Source organism: Fukomys damarensis, unplaced genomic scaffold (assembly GCF_012274545.1).
Source record: "Fukomys damarensis isolate Sample0158 unplaced genomic scaffold, DMR_v1.0_HiC HiC_scaffold_25, whole genome shotgun sequence".
NCBI lineage: Eukaryota > Metazoa > Chordata > Mammalia > Rodentia > Bathyergidae > Fukomys > Fukomys damarensis.
In genome coordinates this window covers 34,621,768-34,644,650 of record NW_022900937.1, presented here as the reverse complement: position 1 = coordinate 34,644,650, position 22,883 = coordinate 34,621,768, and positions in this window count along the sequence as shown.

The window sequence follows — 22,883 nt, the reverse complement described above, 5'->3', positions numbered from 1 at the left end:
TGTGATTTGTTCTCACATTTAAAAGTAGTCACTTAATAGAGAAAAATGATGAGCGACTTCACAATAGCTATTTTCACAATAGCACTATGGTGATCTTGAAGTGGAACTGATTATGCACACATGAGTCACAACCAAAACCAGTCAGGACAACAACAAAACAGCAGCACATGCAATCCTTCCCATCTCTTTAAAACACCTGGCTCTTAATACACAACCATCTGCCCCGCCCCACTGCCAGCTGTGGAATAAATGCAAATCACACTACTGTAAGGTAGAGTCTGATTAGAGTACTGAACCTTAATGCAGCGGAGAAGTTATAAATATGACAACAATTACAATTAAGCAAATCCATTCCTTGGCTGCCATATGCAGGATTATTATGTGCAAATTTTCTTTTTTGTATCATATTGCAAAGCACCTTCTTTAGCATGTCATGGGAGCCATGAAATTATACTCCCTGACCTGTCTGTACAATCCTCCTCTATTTGCAATCATAACTGGAAGTCACCCCACAACAGCACTACTTCATTGCAAGTGGGAACTGAACTGAAAAGTTCTATGCAAATTTGGCATTAGTTCTGTGGACAGCTTGAGAACTTAACAGATAAGAATTCTCTGGTAGCTTTTCAGCCCCCACGAATAGGAAAATTTACTACAGTTCTTGCTTCTGATAGATGCTTTCTCTCCTCCGTTCCCCCTCTCCCTTCATTGGTTCCATTCCCTCTCCTCCCCATCCTTCTTATTTTATAAAGTAGAGCGCTCTGGCCACCATTTTCTATTTGAACAACGGGCTCATTGAGAAATGTGTGCCATTGAACTTGTCACTAAATACCTATGTACATAAATGCTAATGTCACTTAACGGAATTAAATGGCAGTGTTTTTAAAAAAGACTAAATAATTCCCCAGAGAATTTGAGCATTCAGAGGAATGTGAGATCAGGTGAGTGAAAACCAAGCTGGATTTTGTTTGGGTCATGAGATGGGATTTCAAGTTCTAGATTCTACATATTCCCTAAAATGTGTTATTCCATTCCCGTTGAACTTGATCTCAAATGAGAGTAATGTCTTACTGGTTGGCATCTCTTTCTTGTTTAAAGACCTTCTAAATAGTGTTCTTTACTCACTCTTGCTTCATGGACACCCTGGTGCATGGATCGGACAGGTGACAGGGTGATTTAGGTCACAGTTTAAAGTATTCCCTGAAAAGCAACTCATAAGCTTGGACTTCTGGCTAAAGTTCCATGTAGTGGGTGGTAATAATGTTTCCAGAGCCCAGAGCAGGTTTGTGTAGGAAACAGGGGAACACTGCAGGGTCTGGTGTTAGTGGAATGTTCCCAAAGGAAGTAAGAATCAAGGTGTCACAGTTACTTTTCTTGTGAGTGAGACACAACAGCTGATACCCACAACTTAAAGAAGGAGAGGATTATTTTGGCACATAATTTATAGGGATTTTAGACCACAGTTGTCTTGCTCTAAAGCCAAACTTCAGGACAGGTCCTGAGAACAGGAAATCTGCTCTCCTCAATGGCATCCAGGAAGCAGAGAGGGTGAAAAGAGCAGCCTGGGAGGGAGACAGATATTCACTTCCTGTCCAGGCCCCCAGTGATCCGCCTCTTCCTCCCAGACCCCTTTCCTAACAGCAAATCACCTTTGAGCTCCCATAATTCAGTTATCGTCCAGAAGCCCTGCCCATGTGTACATGAGGCTCTCAGGGGACATCTAGGTATAAACCATAAGGCTAGGAGAAATAGTTTTACAATTAATCTATGCCTGCTTCATTGTTGCCCCTGTCATCAGTTCAGGGTTCTCTACTGACATGGAAATAAAGACACAGCAGTGTGGGTGTGTGGCAATTTAAAAAAAGTGTTTACAGTTGTTTGAAACAAGTTCTTTCAGGAGTTTGAAGCTGATTCCTCCTGCCACACCTGGGGAAAAGTTGAGGATGCCATTTCTAAGAGGAGGCCTATTTCCTCTTTGCTCTCTGTGTGATCATCCAGGGGAAGCAGCCGCCATATTGGAGGATGTATTCTCCTTGCCCCATGTGTATGTCATGTTGGAAGAGCAACCTCCAGCCTGCCAATCCTTTGTGACTACACAGTTGGCCAACATCTTGGGCAGAATGGAAGTTTTTTGCTTTAACAGCAGCCAGGGATATCAACTGAAGGAGAACATGATAGGAAGAGGCATTCATGGCAAGTTTATGTCATCATCTCAGGGACACCACATTATAGAAAACAGTGTCTGAATATAACTTTGTGGTCTTGGACACAGCTTTCTCTTCACCTTGGTTTTTGTTTTTTTTTTCATCTTTACAGTAGGATTCAATAGTGCCTTGCTTCTCTCTTAACATTGTTGTCATGACTATCTGGCAATACATATGAAAGCTTTTGATGTCTAAAATATCCCAGTGAATGCTTTGCCTCAAAAAACAAAAAAAGCATCCTTCCTTCTGTTTTCCATCATTAACACTGATGTACCAATCTAGGTGTGGGTAATGCTGTGACCACTGTCTATACAGCTACTCCACCTCAGCTCTCTGGGGTCCATAGATCCTGATAAATGTTAGGCAATGAAACACGATGGTCAAGATCAATGATTCACATTTCTCAGGAAATATCTCATGAGGCTTTTCACATGGTTAAAATGTTGGTGCTCTCCCAAAATTCATGCAATGAAACTTATACCTTCTACCTTCATGCAATAAATCTAAGAGGGAGGGCTTTTTGGAAGTGAACAAGATGTGAGGTCTCTATTTTAATGAGTGGTATTAGTGCCTTTACAAAGGAGATGAAAGGGAACATGCTCATCTTCTTCCTTTGTGGAGGGACAAAGTAGGAAAGTACCATCTTTGAAGAGCAAGGCCTCAATGGATGTTAATTCTGCTAGTGCTTTGATTTTAGAATTTCAGCCTCCCAAAAAACTAGCTGTAAATGTCTGTGATTAATAAATTACACAGTCTCAGGTGCTATGTTATACTACAAGAATAAAGTAAGTCAGGTTCCAAATCTAATGGTTTATGTCCCTATAGGTTTCCATATTTAAATGTCATGTCACTTCTTTCTTGGCATTAGTGACTATATTAAATCTTAGGAAGGTCATGTGGAGTCTTTGCAATGGTTTCCCATAGGAGAAATTTCAGCGACTTGTTGAAGCTCTCTGCTCACAGCTCTGAGGAGGAGGAGAATCCCCAACCCCTTTCCTGGCTGAGCCCATCCCCCGCCCCCTGTCTGAGCTTGCAGTCAGTCCTCATGAGCCACCTTCTTACCTTTTCCTACCACCTGCTCACATAGGTGACAACCCTGAGATTGCACTTCTGTTCTTCCCCGACAGTGTGGCGACCATGTTGGCCAATGTGGCACAACACATTTTGCCTATTTCACCTGACGAGTCACCCCTGATCCTTCTTCCTTCCCTACTCTTCTGAAGCCCACGTGGTCCCGCCTTACAGCTCTACTTAGCCACCTTCCTAAAGGCGACTGTTCCTATCCCTCTATCAAATTGAAGAGTATTTCCCGTACATTCTGGACCTAGCTGTTCTGAAGTGCATGTTCCTGATCCTCTCAGGGTTTCTGAGTGTTGGGAAACAGGCAAAATCATGCAGCTGTCATGGTGGCAATAATCTGTGATTCTGGCTGTAAGGAAAACCAGCCCAAGGTAGAGTGGATGAAGGAGTGAGAGAGTCAGCGGGGGCCACCAGGAAAGGGATGAGACAAAGTTTGCACTGTACTGGCAGGACCTCCGATGTTCCAGGTAGAAGGTGTCGCCAGAGCTCCAGGGCAGAGCTGGTACCTCATATTCACACAACTATGGTAAAGCAGAATTTATAAATGAGGTGCCTAAGAAATCGGAAATAATCAAATAGAACAACTGTCTGCATATCCTGTAAAAGAAGTTGTGTTTTAAGGCTTCTGAGTGGATTCGTTGTGACAGTTTCTGTGCAATCTTTTCAGACTGCAGCCCACCACAGGCCTCAGAAGCTAGGCAGAGAGAAACCGCAGGTACAGGGGACCTCCGATGTGGGCAGTTTCTCAGAGGGACAAAACAGGCAGAGGATGTTCCAGGAAGACAGCCCGGATGCTGAAGGGAGGCAGTGTGAGAAAAGAGAGAGATGGAGGCCTGGAGAGTCCTTGCGGTCACAGTGATCAAATTCGTGCACACAGAGACTGGGGCTGGGATTTGGAGATTCCATTAGGGTCTGCAGAATACCTGTTTCTCTAAGGAAAAGAATTTTAAGCAAGGGAGTGGCCATTCCCTTTCAAGCCTGTTCTATTTAAAATTAAAGCTGACGAATGTGAGCCAACTTGCAGTGCACCTTAAAATAACCCCACTGGTACTATTATGGAATTGGACGGAGTGCCGGCCGAGGGCGTGTGACTTCCGCTCGAGGGGCCACCTGACTCCCTGCCTTAGAAACCCAGGCCTCTGTCTACCCACACCTTGTTCAATGGGCAACTTATGGAAGGTAGGTTTTTCTGTCTTGGCTACATTAGCAGTCATGCTTACTGTGCTTTGGTGCCTCGCACGTGAAAGGTGTGTGGAAGGGAAGAATATATTGGTGTGGGCAGAGGATGCTCTCCTTGGAATGCAGTCTGATTTCATAGCACCCAGAGATGGATTTGATGACCCACAGCAATACACATGCATGTCCCACTCATGTTTCAAGTAGATGGTGGCCTTTTGGCTTGTGCACCATCCAGCTGCAAGGAGAAGCCACATCTACCAGAAAGACACACACCACAGAGCCGCATATAGCTTGGCTCCAGAAGCACAAACGTGATCTCTGCCTTGGCTATAGAGAGCACAGAAAATGTGCACAACAACCACACAACAAGCCCTGGACTTCGTTGCTGCTGAGTTTTGGGCGCCTCTGGTGGCATCAGCTTCTATTCTGTTTGACTTATTCTCTTCCAGGTTCTCTTATCAGCTTGGGCAGATGTTGGATGTACTGTTTTATGGTGCTAGACTGGTTGCCTTCAGCTGAATCCAGGGAGTAGCAGAACTGGTAACATATCATTGCTTGTAGTGGGAATTCTCTCCCTTTGGGTAGAAAGCGAATATTTTCTCGGGTACTTTTGCTTTCCTCCTACTTTTTCTTAGTCAACTGACCAGAAGATGCTGAGAAAATAAGATTTGCCAAGCTCTCTGCTGGACTCCAGAGATATAAATGCAAATGAGACACAGCTGTGTTGCTGCTGAAGCCACTATCTAGGAGAGATAAACAGGTGCCTTGTTGCACGCAAAGGCTTCCTGTCATGACCTGGTGTTTTCGAGGAGCTGCACATACATGGCAAACATCCAGTGCCTCTGCGTCGCTGGTCCAGGTGTGGATAACTGCCTTCACCTGCTCCGTACTATAAAGAAGACTGATTCCCATGAAACAGGAGAGTCACTCAAATTGCTTTTCAAAGTTTCCCAGAACTCCCTGAGCCCCCTGGCCAGCCCTCCTCTTCGATGCCTGGATGTGATGGATGTAAAGCAGTGGTTTTCAACCCTGGGGAGCTGTGCCCCCTTTTCCTATGAGAAGAGACTTCTGGCAACATCTGCTGATGTGTTCTGCCTGTCACGTTCATCAGGGCCAGGATGCTGCTGGCATCTAACACATGGAGGTGAGGGCCACTGTCAAGTGTCTCAAAGAGCACAGCCCTGTCCCCATAGCCAGGGCTGCCTAGCCTCAACTATCCACTGTGCCAACCTTACAAGGCCCTCAGAGAAAGCAGCAGGAAGATGTTTACACAAACCAAGAACACTGCCAAATGGTGGTGAAATATGCTATGACTTAAAAAAGAATCTCTTCTTTGGCTTGTAACTGTCTCTTGTGTCTGCTCACTTTCAGGAGTTCAGACAGAGGGCTGTCTGGCTGTTTGGAATGTAGCTAGATTCCTTGATTTCCCCCAAGATTCTTCCCACCCTGGTGAGAACCTAGCCCCCTGTTGGCCAGATCAGTGAGGCTCCTGGACTTCTCTCTGGGCCCCTCCTGCTGCGGGGCAGCTGGCGACTCAGTCCCTCCACCCTGTCAGCTGCTGTCAGCAGCTGTGGCCCTTCACGGCTGCTCTGAGTCTCTGTCACCCAACCCCTGCTTCTGCCTGAGCTGGAAACTCCCCACCCTGTCACCGTGGTCCGATTCCTAAAGACAACCTCAATGGCCTAGGTGGCAGACTGCGGTTCGTAGAGGCTCTCCAAGTTAAGTGCTTTGCCAGCCTGTGTCCTGGGCCTCGGTTGAGCACCCACTTCAGGGTGAGGTCATGCAGGGACCCTTCAGCTTTCCCCTCCCTTTCCAGAACACCCAGTATCCATGCCAGGTGGCTAGAAAATCCTTTATGATTCATGAGGATCCTGAGATCTCAGCTGTCTTTGATACATATAATGTAACTTAAATAACATTAATAGTTTAACTGTTTGTACAATTAACATAGTGCTATGGGCCCTTATGAAAAGGTAATCACGGTCTTCTCTGAAGTGACAAGCATTTGGAAGCTGAGACTGATTTGCCCATCATGATTACCCGAAAGGTGTGTTCCGTTCTTTCTAATTATCATAAGCATAACTACTTGATGAGATGTGATCATAACTAATGATAATGACTAATAGGTATTAGCCTATTACTGTGTACTAGTTATTGAGTTAGCTGGTTACGTGATTTTTCTTTTTATTGCCACAAAACACTACGAAGTCAGTGCCTTTATTTAGTTCATTTGGCCAATAACAACACTATACTTTAGAAAAATTACTGCATATCTTCTATGGCCATATAATAAGTAGAGGAGCTGAAATTTGTCCTGTTTGCAATCCCCAAAAAGCAATGAAAGTTGTGCAATGAATGAAAGGCATTTTTCTTCCTCCGCTTTCTTATTGTCAATTATAATCTCAAATGCTACTAAAAGCTTTAAATGTTCTCGTGACTGTGATAGAAAATAATACAAAGGGGCAGCAACAGTGCCCACTGTCATGTGACACCACGGTGACCCAAGATGCCTCATGTCGTCCCTGGGTTTTATAAAGGGGGGAGAACCGCTTGATACGTTAACAGATTCTATGACCTACCTCTGCACCTAAGTGCCTCTTTTAATCCTCCACAGAGAGCTGCAGTTACAATTTATCCTTTTAAATTTTAATTAAGTAATTTATATTTTTACTAATACATGCTTGCAGTACATAATGAGTGCACTCATCATGGGGTACAGGCACTTAATGCATCTTGATTCTTTTTACTGCCCCTTCCTGACCCCTCTCCCACTATCTCTTGGTCCCCTTTCCCTGTGCAAAGGAGAGATCTCTTCTCCTATGATCTTTTTTTTTTTTTATTTTTCTTTTTGTTTATACTTTGGGTTTCTTATAGAAAAGAAGAAAATACCTGTATCAATATAATTAGGAATGAAACTGGCAAAAATCGCAACCAACAAATCAGAGAAACTTGAAGAAAGAGACAGGTTTCTGGACACAAGAAAGTATCTAAAGAGAGCTAAGAAGACATGAAAACTCTAGACGATTCAGCAGACAACATAATGCAGTTTATCTTATCCTTTTCCATAACATATATGCTTCTGTGTAAAATACTGGGAAAATACTTATCATATTTTCAGGTGTTGTGTAAATTAATTTATGTCTTTGTTTATATAAATGTCACAGACAGATAAAATTCAGCAATATCAATCTTTGTATGAAAATAAATTAACTATGATTAACTGCTGACCCAAGGGCAGTAGCCTTACCTAGAATGAGCTCAGCACCCTGTTAGCGAGAATTTCTGTCTTTGATTCTTTAATTACCCCCGTATCTCCCTATGGACAGGGACTGGCTGTCCGTTTAGCTGGCAAATTTGGGATCATGTTCAGACTTGAGAGAAGATCTCCAATAGTCTGGGGCCTGGGCTTCTCCCTTCGCTGTTTTCTGGGGGGAAGCTTTTCCTTCACCATGCCTGGGTCTATACCTAGACATCGTGGATCTCACCAGACTCTGATGACAGAATAAGATGATGTTATTGTGAACATTTAAATCATCACAACCAGAAACCCACTGGTGTAGCCAGAAGTTAGGCTTTCAAATCACTGACGCTTCCTCTCCCCAAGGATCACCAGCCACGGAAGAGCAAGGGCAGCTGCCTGTCCATATCCTGCCTTGCCTCTGTCCCACGCTGGACTCAAGTCCACTCTGTGACTGCCAAGGCCCTGTCTGGGGGCCCCACTGTCCTTCCCTGGGGAGGCCACTCCAAGAGGCCCGCTGGGTTCCCTGGGCTCTGCAGCTGTCCCCACTGTCCCTGCTTCTTCCCCATCCGAGGCCTTCGGGGAACAGACTCTCAAGGCTGGTGGAGGGGAAGAAGTCTGTGCTCCTCGAGGCTTCCTGGGACTGTCCCGTGGGGGACAGGGAAAAAGCGCTATGTTGCTTGGCCTGGCCATGGGGAAGGAGCTGCTGAGTCCTCCAGTCCCTGCCATCCCCGCTCTCACTGTCAGGGGCTGGAGAGGGAGAAACCACCCAGCAATCTCCACATGTCTAAGCCATTCTAGAGCCTACAGGAGGCTGTTCTCCCTCAAGCTGGGCTCCATCCTCTCTCCAGCTTTCTGGATTGTATCTCTCAGCCCCGAGGTTTTTCTTGATGCCCGCATGGGACAGTTCCAGGTCCAGCTGTCTAGATATCAAGCTGGTGCCCAAGAGAGAAGTGGTCCTGTGGTGTCTGCACAGCACGAGGGGCACAGCCCTCTTTCAGCCACCTGCCCCTCTGTTCTCCTTCCCAAGAGGCCCGGAGCCGGGAGCTGACATGCACCTCCCTCTCACCTCCATCCAACCTGGCTGTCCCTCCCTGTCCACGCAGGAAAGCCCGCAGCTTCTTGTGTCTGCTGGGACACCTGACTCTCTCCTGGAGGGTGCGGTGGTGCCGGAGCACATGCAGCACTGTGAGCCATACCTCCCTTCTCCTTCTCTGCGATTCAAGTTCGCAGCCTGGAGCTTCAGGGATGCTCTGGGCCAACTCAAAATTTGGCAAATGAGTGTGCATGCAGATTTTGTTCAACGTTTCCACTTTTGCTGTTGTAAGAACTCCCCTTTTATCATGGCACCATTGTCCTTTGTTTCTCCAAACTGAAAGTCCTACTGTTAAAAAAAAAAAGAAACTAGAAATTTAGAAAATTCATTCTCTCTCTTTCTCTTTAAATGGTTTTTTTTTACTGTCCATTATAGACTTGATATATCATGTAATCTATAAAGCTGTTTAATAACCTCTTTGTGCTAGAATGTTTCCAACATTTTTCCAATGATAAAATGCCCTTTATCTATTTGGGGGGAACGTGATATATTACATAGCACCCTTTACATTTTACTTTCATAGATGCAATACAATGTTAATCATAAAATACACACATGTCGTAAAATAAATAAACATGTTTTCTTTGTCCTAACATTGAATCATAAATGTTGAGAGAAAGAAAAGGGTCCCTCTTTTTAGGGTCTTTCTGATGGAACTATGAAACATCTGCTATTACTTTTACATGACTCGGATTCTCTTTATGTAACAACTAACAGCTTTCGCTTCAGTAGTTCAAAAGTACTTAATGGGTTCCATGATTTATCAAGTGTTGTGCAACTTACACACCCTGGATCCTGGATTCATCCTTTTAATTCATCTCCCAGAACTGGTCAATTAACAAGTTCTTTTGTTTATTTATTTCTAGTACTGGGAATCCAACTCCGGACCTTGCACCTGACATCAGGTGTGGTGCCCCTGAGCTAAATCCCCAGGCTGAAAGGGTCCTTTTAACCTCTCTGTTTCTTTCCATTTTTCCTTTGGTCTATTGAGGCCAGTTATCGCCCATGGCTACCCTCTGCTTCCTGTAGGTCCTTCAGTGCTTCTAGGGCAAGTATGGGTTCAACTCTGTTAGCTCTTGGACCCATGGGACTGACAGAAAGAACTCGCACTCCTGTGGAAGACCAGGAAGTCTACAGTCCTGTGCATTCTTCCAGCCCATGCTACCTTTCAGCCTGGATTTCTGAGTCACCAAACTCTTCTACTTCGTGCTACAGTTGCCCTGATACCACTTGAACTCTAACTTTTTAGATTGTTCTTAAGATTAGGGTTTGGTTCACTTAGCTGTTGATCGCATCTTAGAAGACGGCAGAGCTGCAGCTGGGAGGCCACCCTCGGACCCTCTCTGCATGCTTCTCTGTGTCCAGCTTAGCATGCAGCCAGCCTGCCTTGTGACGTCCTCCCTGCCACCTCACTTCTGCCGTCCATGGGCAGTTTCAACCCCTTCCATCTTGAACAACAGAGGCTTCAGCAAGTTTTGCAGCAGGAAGGCCATTTGCTAGCTCACCAAAACTTCAGAATAAACGCAAGTCAGTACATTGATTCGTGTTTTCAATATTTCACTTTCCCAGAAAAGACACGCATCTCCACCGATGAGCTGAAGTTTGGTCATAGGGCCAAAAAATTTGAGTACAGATCATCTGACTGAGTTGTGGGTCGTTTTTCCTACATAAGCTGCAAACAGCACCTTTTATGTAATTTCCAGATTCAAGATGGAATGTGCCTGCATAACCCTTCAAACGGCGTGGATCTTTCCTCAGACTCCTACAAATGTTTCATTCATACATCATTCACATTTTATTTTTGCTTTCACATTCAACTGGATAGCTTGATATTGGATTACATGAGAGAACAGTAAAAAGCCCCATCCACTCTGAGCAGGCTGGTGAATGGGAAGAAGGGCTGGCCTCAACTGGAGCCTGTAACTGAACTGGTAAGAGCAGAACTGCCTGAGGCTCAGAAGGAGCTGTGGCCCAGAGGGCCTCACAGTCTCCGGAAATCCACAGGTGACTGGGAAGTCAGGTGAAAGGCGTGAAGGTGAGGCGCTCTCCTTGCACCTGGAGCTCCCAAGATGCACCGCTCCTTTTTCTGGAATGTTCCACCTGACTTTTACTTGCTTGCTGCCATAGTTCAGAATGTTCCTCAGAGGTTTATGCATTGGACACTTAATCCCCCAGCTCACATACATCTTAATAGTATTTGAATATGTAGCCTTTGGAAGCTCATTAAAACTGAGCTCCTTACATGTGCATTTATAGCAGCCCAACTCATAATAGCTAAGTCTTGGAAGCAGCCTACATGTCCATCAGCAGATGGATGGATATGGAAATGTGGTGTCTAAACACAATGGTATTCTCTGCCTCAGACTGCTACGACTTCTACCACTACTCCTACTGTGACACAAAGAAGGATACACTTGAGTCATTTGTAGGAAAATGGATGAACCTTGGGACCATGATATTAAGTGAAATAAATCAGATACAAAAGCTTAAATGTCACATGTCTTCTTTTACATGAGAATCCCAAATTATAAATAAAAAGCCAAATAAAAGCTAGATAGATCTTTTTGATATGGGGAGGGGACCAAGAAAAGGCGGGAGGGAAGGGAAGGAAAGGGGATGAAAAAGGAATTAAGCTGTGCTATATGCATGCACCAACTCCCCATGAAGAATGTGATTATTATGCACTGTACATGTACAAATTTTTATTTTTGATTGTTTTTCTGTAGAGCTTTTTGTTTTCGGTACTGGGGATGGAACTTGGGCCCTTAGCGCTTGCGAGGCAGGTGGTGGAATGACTGAGCCAATTCCCCAGACTGCTTGTTTGTTTTTGAGACAGGATCTCACATTGTAGTTCAGGCTGGCCTTGGATTAACTATGAAGCCCAGGTTGACCTCCAATTCAGGGCAAGCCTCCTGCCTCAGCCTTCTGAGTGCTGAGGTTACAGAAGTGTGCCAGCATGCTGGGCTGCAACCATGCACTAATTTAAAAAAATAAAACCTGGGACCCTTGAAGAATGGGCTCACATGCTGACATCAGTGCCTCTGAGGAGAGGAGAAGAGACCTGAGGTAGCTGTTGAAGTCTTCTTCCATTCTCCAGTGAAGCAAGGGGGCCTCCATCTGTGGAGCACGTGATCCGCTCTTGCACTTCTCAGCCTCGGAGCCATGAGCCAAAGACAGTCCCATTCTTTTTCCATTCCAGTCTCTGTCTTTAAATTACAACAGAAACAAGACTTTGAGAGAATATCTGCCCATTCTTCACAACCACATTATGACTTGTGTCATGGTTTGTATCTAGACATTCCGCTCAAAGCCTCCTGTGATCAGAGGTGAGGGATCGAAGGAGATTTGATCATGGGGCACTGTGCTCACCAGTGGATCCATCACAGATGAGTTCAGGGCTGCATATGCTGCAGGAGGTGGCCCTGGTTGGAGAAGGTCTCTGGGCTGGGACCTGAGAGGGTGCATTCTTGTTCCCGCCTCCCCACTTCTTTCTCTGCTTCCTGGCTGCCATGAGGTGAGCAGGTTTCCTCCACCAGGCCCCTCTACCATGATGGTCTTGCCTTTGAGCCAGCTGACCATGAACTAAAAACATGAGCTAATGTAAATCTCTCCACCTTTAAATTATGGGTGTCAGGTGTTGGGTCCCAGGGACAAGAAAGTGGCTAAGACAGCTAGGTATCAAACCCTGCCAGTCACCCACCACTCCTTTACTCCTAAGGATACTTGAGCGTGGCAACAATTTTACTCTACCTACTCTACCTACAATTTTACTCTTATCTGACCTTACACTTCTGAGGAATTTCTATGAACTGTGTGTGGCAGTTTGGCCCAAGGGTGGGGCTTCCCAGTGCAACAGCTCAGCTGAGTGAATGAATGAAAGGCCACCCAGTTCTGGAGTTATTGTCTATCTCTTCATGTTAGTATAACCACTCTCATGTGTTTTCAGTGTGGCTTCCATATGCCACATGTGGGCATGGAGAATTTTTAATTGCACTAAAACAAAATTCAAAATTCATCTCTGTGGATATTCCAGTTGCCTTTCAAGGACTGGATAATTACATGTGTTTGCTGACTGCCACATGGACAGCACGGTTAGAAAATCTCTGCCATGGCTTCAGGCTGGAGGGGCCTGTAGCCCTCTTGGCAGCTCAGGAATGTTTCTGTTACATCTCTGATGATGGCACGGCTTTGAATTTTCTCTACCTTCCTTTCTTCAATCAACTGGATTCCAAATTCCATTATAGCCCTTGCTGATAAATTTCATTCTCTCTATTGCTCTATGGCTCCAAGCTGTCTTAACACATTTTTATGGAAAGTAGTTTGCCTTAACAGCTTTGATGTTGAGGCTTTCAGAGATGAAGGCTGCAGTTGGCTGCTTTAAATCCCATTCACAAGATCTCCATTGCAAACACCCTTATCCGTGGTCATCCCAAATGTAATCATACACAGCTTCACAGCTGATTTCCCCCAATAATGGCAGCTGTAGGTTGAAAAGCTCCACAAAATTTAGCTGTTCACGATGTTATAGGAAGTCTGGGAAAGCTGATCAAGTGGTGTTTCTAAAACATTCAGCTTTTAAAGAAATGTTTCGTATGCAGTTTCCGATTTGTCTCCCTCAGCAGCCTCTTTCTGTGTCACGCATCTGAAGTTACCGGTGTGGAGGGACACAGCAGTGGGGGCCACTTGCATCTGTGTTGTGCTCTGCACCTGTGGGAAGTGACCTTGCCAGACAGGTCCTCCTTTCTCAGCACCAGTTGCAGCATTTAGCATTTCTAATCAGCTGGGAAAAGGAAGCAATGAGCAATTTGCCATTCTCTGAGCTGAAGTCACAGGTCATCTTTCTAGTCTTCTTACATTACTTATATTCAATAAGGCAACTCATATGTGATTATCTCCTTATATCAAATTTGATACTAACTCAGGATTATGCCTTAGAGGGCAGTAGCTCCCAATATTAAATTTTTATTGTTCTTTTTTTCTCTTTCAATTACAAATGTGTAAGCCACTATTTAAAAGCAACAGGCAGACTAAATGTTGGCCAGAACTGTTTTTTATCAGCGCATGTTGATATGGGGAATAGCGGTCTCCGGCTGGTATACTGGTGCATCCATGTAGCATACTCTGATTCTTTTCACCCCACATTTCCCTGTCTCCCTTCTCTGCCCTCACATCCTGGCCCTCGTCCTCACCTCTATTAGTTCCACTTACCGTTCCCTATCATCTCTCCTTCTTGTAAAATGCAAAGTGAAATTTATTGACAAAATATTAATTTATTTTATTTTTTATTTTTACTTTGACTAGCACATGTGGGCAACACACACTGTTCATGTTCCTTATGTGCAACTGGTACATGGATGTAGCATATCTTAATTGTGTTTCATCTCCTTTCCCTCTTCTCCTTCTGTTTGTACCTTACCTTCTCTTCATCCCCTTCCCTTTGACAAAAGATCTGTCTCTCTCCTCCTTCCTATTATCTATCTTTTACTTTGCTCTGTGTATTTTGAGTTTCTCATATAAGAGAAACCATGTGATATTTAAGCTTGTGTGTCTGATTCTTATTTCACTTAACGTTATGGTCTCCAGGTGCATCCATTTTCCTACAAATTATTCAAGTTCCTTCTTTCTGGCAGAGTAATACTCTACTGTGTGTAAATATCATTTTCTCTATCCATTCATCTGTGGATGGGCATATAGGCTGCTTGTATGATTTAGCTATTTTTAAATTAATTTTTTAGAATCATATGAGAGAAAACATACATCTTTCTTTTCTTCTTAATTTTTTCTCTCCCTTCCTTTCCTTTCTCTTCTCTTTCCTCCCTCCCTTCCTTCTTCCCTTCCTTGCTTCCTTCATTCTTCCCTCCCTCTCTTCTCTTTCTTTCACTCCTTCTTTCTTTCTCCCTCCCCGTCTATTCCTCCTCTTCCTTCTTCTCCCCTCTCTAACCTCGCTCATACTAGGGATTGATAACAGGGCTTTTGCACTGAGCTATATCCCTAGCTCTCCCTTTTTTGAGACAAGGTCTTGTTAAGTCATTAAATTTCCCCAGCTGGGCTTGACCTTTGGATCCCCATGCCTCTGCCTCCCAGAATGCTGGGATCACAAGTGTACATCCTCCACACCCAGATAATATCTGACTTCCTAAGTCTCACTTATTTCCTTTAATATGATGGTCTCCTACTCCACCCGCTTTAACAGGAGCAGTTTTTCCTCAAGGCTGGGGATGTGGTTCAGTGCGTAGGTGCTGGGTTCAATCCTTACTACTGCAAAAAAAGGACCAACTGTTATCTCTCCAAAACTGCTGAAGTACAAAAAACAAACAAACAACAACAACAACAAAACAGTTAACCTCAAAAAAGCCCCAGTTAACCTCAATAAGACAAAAGTAATAATTATTTAGGGATGGGGATTTAGCTCAGTGGTTAAACTCAAAATGTTTAGAATCAAGTTAATGACAAAGGTATGCTCTCCACAAAATATTATGAAAACTGGAACCTGAACAGCAAGAGTGCAGGATGAACTCTTCTGTGGACAGCGATAAACCTGTCTCTGGGCACAGCTTTGCCTCTTCTAAGTCCCTGCTCTGTCCCCTCTCCATACTTCTGTGGCTGAGCCTGTCTTCCTGTGATGCCATCTCTTGACCGTACAGCTATCCCAGAAGGACAATTATTCATGCACATTTTTGCAAAGGCAGTCAAGATGAAAATGACACACATTTCTTATACAGTTTCAAATAAAGGAAGTGATAAAAATGTTGTACGTTTTATCCTATCTCTTTATTTTGATGAGTTAACTTATGTTGTAAAAAAGCATGGAAGCAAACATTGAAATAGAAAAACTAGGTGAAGAAAAAAGTAATGCAAATACATGCACACCAATATTAACACTGTGCTTAGTAGCATATTTAAGAATTTCCTCTCTCTCTCTCCTGTGTTCAGAGTTGAGGATTTTGGAAGATGATGGATCATGGGATTGTGCTCAACAGTGGATCCATCATGGATGAGTTCCTGGCTCCTATCGGCTGTAGAAGGTGGGGCTTGGTTGGAGGTGGTCACTGGGCTGTGACCTGGAAGGGTCCATTCTTGTCCCCAGCTTGTCTCTTTTCTCTCTCTGCTTCTTGGAGGCCAGGACATGAGCATCTTTCTTCTTCTAATCACTCCTGCTGTATTTTTTCTGCCTTGGAGCAGCTGACCAATAGAGGACTAAATGCTTTGAGACTAAGTAAAAAAAATAACCCTCTCCTCCTTTAAATTGCAGTGCTGGGTAGTTGGTCCTAGAGATTGGAAAGTGATTAAGGCAGGATTATTATAGAAAAATCATTGCCATAATTTTGTTAATCCATTTTCATAGAAAGGCATTCATTATGTTAATATATGAGCTCATCTAGAAGGGCTTGTTTTCCTTTGACTTTGCGTTACGTGCACATTCTTTATCTTTGAGAACATCAGCATCCATTCCAACTATAAAGAATGTACTTAAACATACAATTATTTGAGGGACAAATGTCACATCTATCAAATCTAATGGAAAGATAATAAAAAGGCATTTTCTCGCTTGTCATAAAAACCAGATTCACTCTGAGATCTACTGCTCATCACGCATTGCTTTATTCAATCTAATAACTTCATAGACAATATCACTCAAAATAGAAGGATGAGCTCATGCAGTCTTAATGTTTAAAGGGGAAATTCTTTTTGCTAAGAAAAATGAACTTCTGTCACCTCTTTTTAATTCCCAGTTTTCATCATATTACTAGTATTTTATCACACACATACACACACACACACACACACACACACACACACTGCACAGTCCAAGGAAGTGGGCAGTGCTGACTACTTTGGGGCCATTTTTGATGGAGGACAACAAGATTTCTGCAGCAGGCACAGGGAGATTATCCCCGGAGCAGTGATGACCGCCCATTCATTCTGCATCACTGGCTCTGTCCTTCCTCTCAACTGGGCTCAGTGGGCTGTGACAAACTCTAAGTGCTGCTGCCAGCTTTAGATCGAGTATCCAGACACCGCCCCCCCGCAGTGGGAGAGCACCTGTGGGACACACTGGCCTTGACCCTGGGGAGTTCCTGCTCTGCTCCTAAGCAGCTGAAGGAAGAAAGATGCTCCTTCTCTGTGCTTCTGACCTCCTTTTTCTCCCCTTTCCTCTCAATGCTCACATTTTCCGTGGAGTTCTATGAAGACCGAGTGTCAGGGCTGGGGATTTAGCTCAGAAGTTTGGTGGCCTGCCTTGCAAGCACAAGGACCTGAGTTCAGTCCCCGGTACCAAAAAAAAAAAAAGACCAAGTGTCCTTTCTCATCTCTAAAAATGAGGGAAAGCTCTCACCAGCCCTAGGTATAAAGGGTCAAAAGAGGGGGCAGTTCCCAGAAACTTATGACTGCTTGTCTTACTCACTTTCTTATTCCTGGGACACAACACCAACACTCACAACATAAAGGAGGAGAGGTTTATTAAGGTTCAAGTTTGAGTTCATGGTGAGATGGTTGCAAGACAAGAAGGCATGGTACAGGGTCTGGTGGAGGACAGCTGCTCACCTCATGGTGAACAGGAAGCAGAGAGAAGAGAAGAACTGGGGAGGGAATAAAACTTTCCAGGCCATACCCCCAGTGAGTACCTTTTTCAACCAGTCTCCAAATCATAACATCGGGCCAGCTGTAGCACCCCATAATCCAGTCACCTTCCACAAGGCCCTGCCTCTGATGCATGATGCTCTGGGGGGACATCCAGGTAGAAACCATAACACTGCTCTTGAGAGTGGGGTTGGCTCAGAAGCAGCTGTGGCCTCCTATGCACACAGCTCAGCAGGCAGGGAGCCTTCAGGGAGTGAACATCCTCCTAAGACCCTTCTGTGTGCTGCTGGTGCCTCACATGGGCCTAATATAAGGGGAAGGCACAGCACCAAGCAGGCTGTGGTACATTCCTTAGAGATCAGCCTCTGAGGGTCACAGAGAGTGCAAAAGGAAGGAGAGGGATTGGGACCTGGAGGTGGAGGTAGAGGTTCTCCGGAGCAGCTCATTCGGGGACTAGGCAGGTCTCACCTTCACATCTTAGTTCCACAGCTTTCAAAATGCCTGGTTGGGGGATAGATTAATGGAGGATGACTTGAAACAATTTCAAGATTGGAATCGTATTGTCTTGTGTTGCCTTCTTCAAGTAGTATTTTTACAGGGCTGAAGTTTTGTGTTGATATTGTCATTGGTCCCCTTCCATTGTTGCAATAAATAGTCTAGCACCTATAAAAAATTAAATGTCCCCAATGGGAGGCTTCCAAAGGAAACCTAGGTAACACCTCCAAGTTGAGTTGAGTGGTGATTGTTTTTCTTTGGTCAAGTAAAAACCAGAATGAGGTTTTCTTCTGCAGAAAGGGGATACTGTAGTCTAATTTTTAGACATCTGATTCACAATTTTTGGCTTGCTATTTCATCCAAGACAGGAGAGGAAATGCTGAAAGAGACCACAGTGAGAAATCTCACTGCTGTGATTTAAATTGGGCAGAAAGAGATGAGAAGTCCTTTTAACCTCTTTTAATTTTTCAAAGCTCAAAAACTATTGTCATTCTGCCAATACATATGCACTTTCTTATTTACACTATTCAAAAGGAAAAAAATAGGCAAGAGTTGCCCAAAGTATATTCTACAAAATCACTAGCCTGGAGAGATGTGCAGGGACAAAGGTCTTCAAAATCAATGTAAATTTCCATAAGACCAATATACACAATTACATTCCTCTTAGAGATTTACAGTGAACTTCAGCATGAAGAAGACTTCACAGATAGGCATATATATAGAATCTCATTGCAATATCTTACTTCCCCAATAATTGCTGAAGCAAATAATTTTTATGACAATGATCATTCCATAGGGCATATTTTAATAGGTTAAAATTATTCATTAGATTAACATATATATATATATATATATATAGAAATGCAAAGCTGAAAGAGATTTTTAAGTTAGCCTTCATTCTAAAACCTTTCTATATGGACAACCACAGGCCTTCACAGTAGGTTTATTTTCTGTTTCTTTCTTTCTTTTTTTTTTTTTTTTTTTTTTTTGGTACTGGGGATCAAACTTGGGACCTTGCACTTGCAAGGCAGGAGGTGGTGGAACCACTGAGCTAAATCCCCAGCCCTGAGCTTCTTTTCTTTTATCCTTTTTAGCCAAAATGATAGGATTAGGAAATGCATCTCTTTACCATGGCCTGCACCTTCTTTGCCTTTCGTGTGTACCATGACTGTCATTTCTGTACCTTTTCCTCAATATGTCTTCCTTTCTTTGTTCCTTGATGATCCAAATCCATTCTGTTCCCTTTTAGGGTGAGGATAAGTCTCATCTCACTGCAAAGCCTCCTTGAAGATGTTTCCATTTGGATTAGATCAGTAAACTTTTCTTAGTTGACTCATTCACGTTAGACTGCACCGTGACCTGGAGATGGAAATGGAGATGCGTCTTTATGCTAAGGAACATTGTGGTCTGATAGGCAGCACAGTCACACCACCAACAAAACCTAAGTGTGCTGCTCTTTCTGACGAATATGGGAAAGTCCTCACAGGAAAAGGACAGAGAAGAAGTTGTCATTGCAGATTCAGGACCGAAGTTCTTGTGTTTGTTTGTGCCTCAGAGTCACACAGGCAATTAGAAGAAACTGAAATGCCTTTTGTAGGAACACACACACACACACATACACACACATGTGTACACGCACACATGCACACATGCAAATATAGAATAGAATTTTGAAGGCAACCCATGATATTGTATTGAAATACAGATATCCAAATATTAAAATATTGTGATATATAGATGAGATTCTTTATGAATGCTTTAAGTAATTAATGAGATACAGTGGTGACTGATAATTACCAAAAATTTGAAACAAAAACAATATTTTAGATATTTCCAATAATTATAACATGACTTGAAAATACCTATCACCTATGTTTTGGACCAAGTCCTAGCTCTCTGTGGCTATATTTACTGTTAAATTTCAGCTGGAGGCTCGTAAATATGAGTTTTTCCTGTGTGAATTCATAGATATTACCTGTGCTTTATCTACTACAGGTTAAAATCCTTATACTGGAGTCACTAGGTAAGCAAGACCTTTCCCCTGAGCTAAGAGGTAGTCTTTGAGAGATAGACAACAGCTCTTCTGGTGGACAGAGACATTTAGAGCAATCACAGCTGATGAGAAAAAACATCCCATGTACAACAGCACTAAAAATACCTAAGAATATTCTTAGTCAAGAAGATGAAAGATCTGTCCACTGAAAACCATAAGACACTGAAGAAAGAAACTCAAAAAAGACACAAATAAATTGAGGGATATCCCAAGCTAGGGTTCAGAAAAATGGATTTGTAAATATGTACCTATTTTCCAGAGGAATATATGAATTCCACACAGTCCCTATAAAATGATCCTAAAATTTGTATGGACCAGAAATCTCTGACCAGCCAAAACATTTTAAGATAGGAAAACAAAGTTGGAGGTATCACACTTCCCGACTTTAAAATGTGTTGCAATACTATATTAATAAAAATATGGTGCTATTATTTTTTCAAAGTCAGATATCAGTGGAACAGAATAGAGAGTCCAGAAATAAGCCCAAGAATACACAGGCAACAAATTTTTAAAAATCCCTACACCCTCCAGGTAGAAACAATATGGGAAGAGTGGTGACCTCAATAATTGGGGCTGGCCAAATTGGATTTCCACTTGGAAAATAATGGAACCTGGCCCTACTCAAAAATAAACTAAATAGATGGAACACCAAAATAAAAGGCCAAAAGTGATAATTGTGGTAGAAGGGGAAAAGCTCATTGGCATTAGCCTTGAGGATGAGATTTTACATATCATAACAGAAGTACATCCCACAAAAGTGGAAATAAATCAATGGGACTATATCAAACTAAGTCTTCATGGCAAATGAAGAAATCTGTGAAATGAAAGCACAAACTAAAAATATTTGCAAATCACATGTCCAGTTAAGGGGTTAATATCCTACATTGACAAGGAACTCAAACAAGTTGATAGTAGAAAAACATAAACTGATTACAAAATGGGCAAAAGGCCTGCATAGGAATTTCTTCAAAGAGGGCACAAAGATGACCAGCAGGTATATGACAAAAAGATGATCATTACCACTAGTCACCAGGGAAACGCAAGTAGAAACTGCTGAGAGACTTGCTTACACTTCTCAGGATGGTTGTTAGCAAAATGTCAAAAGGTAACAAATGTTGGCAGGAGTGAAAAGAGGACCTTCATGCATTGTTGGTGGTATATGCGAGTTACAGTCATTAAAATGGAAATGGAAATGGAAAATAGACTCAGAAATTCCTTTTCTGGGTACAGACTGAATGGACATCACCTGCATTGCTGAGCTCATCACTCAACAGGGAGACATGGGAGCAATGCTAGCACTTACTCATGGACAGATGGATAAAGATGGTGCGGAATATTTGCACTGGGACATCATTCTGCCCTCAGGAGAATGAGAGCTGCTATTTTCCATCACATGAATGAGCCAGCAGGATATTATGTTAAGTGGAGCAAGACAGCTACAGAAAGAAAAACTACTCCATAATTTCATTTACATGTGGATTTAAAGAAATCATAAAGGTGTAGGGAAAGTGGGAAGGGTAGGGGAAAGGAAATAAGGAACTAGAAAAAAATATGAGAAAAGGAAAAATGGAAACAAAGTCTTTGTAAATAGGGGAGGATGAAGGGGGTGAAAGGAAGGCAGGATATGGGGAAAAATGAGAATCAAGATCTGTAATGAAAAGGTACAAGATCCCAGTGATGACTGTAACTGCACTGCATGCTTAAAAAGTACCAATAAATTGAGTAATATTTTTTAAAAATTAAATTAAAAAGAATCAAGCGGGGTGTGGTGGCGCACGCCTGTAGTCCCACCACTTAGGAGGTTGAGGCAGGAGGATTGCTGTGAGTTCGAGACCTGCCTGGGCTACATAGTGAGTTCTAGGTCAGTCTCAACTACATAGTGAGACCCTGTCTCAAAAACAAAACAAAACAAAAACAAACAAATAAAAAATCAAATACATAGGAAGAGAGAACATAAGAACCTGGTAACCAGAACTGGTAGCAAGAGCTGGGTAGCAAATGTGGAGCTGTGAGCCAGAAGACACCAGGGAGCAGACACAGGGTGTAAGAAGTCTGAACTCCTGCATACGTAACAACTGCCAGGGAGACTGTCCTGCGCATGGGTCTCCTGCTAGATGAGTAGGCTTAACTGCTTTTGCCATCAAAAAATAAAATAAAATAAAAAAGCAAAAGTTGATGAATATGTTGTTTCACTATAATAACTTCTTTACTATGTGTTTATATCTCATAATATGTTGCATACCTGAAATATAGATGATAAAATTTCTTTTGAAAGAGTTGTGAAATCAACAGACTTGACAAAATAAATCATACGATGATCTTAGTGGCTGGCGTATGAGTTACAAAGGGAGAGAGGTGCTTGGCGATTTTTAGAAATACTCATAGACAACAAAATATATAAAGGCTGCTTCTACTGCCTGTGTTCTTGCTTTCACGTTGCTCCGCTTTTTCTGATTTAAAGGAAAATCACGAACATATCAAAATCGAGGAAGAAAGCACGTATGTGTCTGTGTTTGCGCGTGTGTCTGAAGTGTGTACATTTCCTTGATTAGATTATAAATGCCTTAAGGCAAATCTGCATCCTAGATCTTGTACCTTTCTCAACAACGTTGTGCAAATCCCAGATGCTCAATGAAATATCTCATCCTAAAGCCTTCCTTAAGGGTCATCCCGATGACTCATGCTAGGAGAGATATATTGAAACATAAACCCTCGGCACAATAATGCTAAATCAAATCATTTCTGTACGGGAAGGTTCGGACAGAAAGGCTAAGGGCTATACAGCACTAACATGTTCAATGTGCCTTCAAGAACTCAGCTAAATAGGACAGGAACAGTAGGGAATTGCTTAAATAATTTACAATGTGGGCCTACGGTACGAGAGTGAATGTTAGGCACTCACCAAAATCACTGTAAAGAACCTTAGAGACATGGGCACATATTTGCAATGTAATCAAT